The sequence below is a fragment of the Seriola lalandi genome, unplaced genomic scaffold, assembly GCF_002814215.2.
Source record: "Seriola lalandi dorsalis isolate HSWRI2012SDOR001 ecotype SW California unplaced genomic scaffold, Sedor1 jcf7180002054985, whole genome shotgun sequence".
Lineage (NCBI taxonomy): Eukaryota > Metazoa > Chordata > Actinopteri > Carangiformes > Carangidae > Seriola > Seriola lalandi.
The window spans coordinates 88,178-88,607 of NW_019525534.1; the positions used below are offsets into that span (position 1 = coordinate 88,178).

The 430-nt window shown below is 41.4% G+C and overlaps 1 gene segment (V, D, J or C); it reads left to right on the top strand.

The window, feature by feature from the left end:
• The window catches only part of LOC147817224 (Ig kappa-b4 chain C region-like), a 57,076-nt gene that overhangs the window by 55,449 nt on the left and 1,197 nt on the right, over nucleotides 1-430 (top strand).

The following is a 430-nucleotide window of genomic DNA, read 5'->3' on the forward strand; positions in this document are numbered from 1 at the left end:
TCCTCTTCATCTATTACAAACTTCCTATCACTTAACTTCCCTCTGCTTATTGAGATACTTCTAGACTTACTAGGCTTGATTTTCATACTAGCCCACTTTAAGTTTTTATTAAGTCTCTCAAGTACTCTTTTCATACATGGCACCGTTGTAGTTATCAACGTCATGTCATCCATGTGGGCCCTAATTGGTGTAAGGCGCATCCCATCCTGCCGCCTCTCTCCACCTACAACCCACTTAGAACCTCTAATGATTACCTCCATCGCCATTGTGAATGCCAATGGAGAAATCATGCACCCTGCCATAATGCCTATTTCTAGCCTCTGCCATCCTGTTGTGAAGCCTGCTGTGCTTAAGCACAGCCTAATATCTTGGAAATACAATTTTACTAAATTAACCACTACTCCAGGCACTTTAAAATAATCAAATGCCT